A 457-nucleotide genomic window follows, 5' to 3' on the forward strand; every position below is an offset into this window, starting at 1 on the left:
CTTAGGGAGACCAATAAAAGTACTTTGACTTTGACTTTGCTACCCAACCCTAGTGAAAGTATCAACATGCTCAACCACAGAGTAATGCACACACCCCCTCACAGTTTCCTTTAAACAAACCGTCAGGACTTGTGTACAGTTGTGATGTCACAGCTATATTATTTATTCAGACAGTATGAAAATAAAGTACAAAATAATGTGTTTTGAACATTAAAGCAGGAAAACATTCTAGTAGGCCTAGGCCTGCACGATTCGGAAAAAAATATGAATCACAATTCTTTTAGCTTAGAATCAATATCATGATTCTCTTTCCTCACAAAGTGTAATGTTTATTGCGCACATGAACCATGACAAAACAAAACAAATTGGCACTACCAAATATAGATTTTCTTTTGGCAACTATAGCACATTGTGCATCACCACAAGCCTGTAAACATAGAGGCTTCAATGAAGAGAA

The 457-nt window shown here is 36.3% G+C and overlaps 1 protein-coding gene across 2 annotated transcripts in view; it reads left to right on the forward strand.

The window, feature by feature from the left end:
- The window catches only part of rabep1 (rabaptin, RAB GTPase binding effector protein 1), a 29,398-nt gene that overhangs the window by 16,102 nt on the left and 12,839 nt on the right, over positions 1–457 (forward strand). The window lies entirely within an intron of this gene.

Source organism: Etheostoma spectabile, chromosome 13, assembly GCF_008692095.1.
Source record: "Etheostoma spectabile isolate EspeVRDwgs_2016 chromosome 13, UIUC_Espe_1.0, whole genome shotgun sequence".
In the NCBI taxonomy this organism is placed as follows: Eukaryota; Metazoa; Chordata; class Actinopteri; order Perciformes; family Percidae; genus Etheostoma; species Etheostoma spectabile.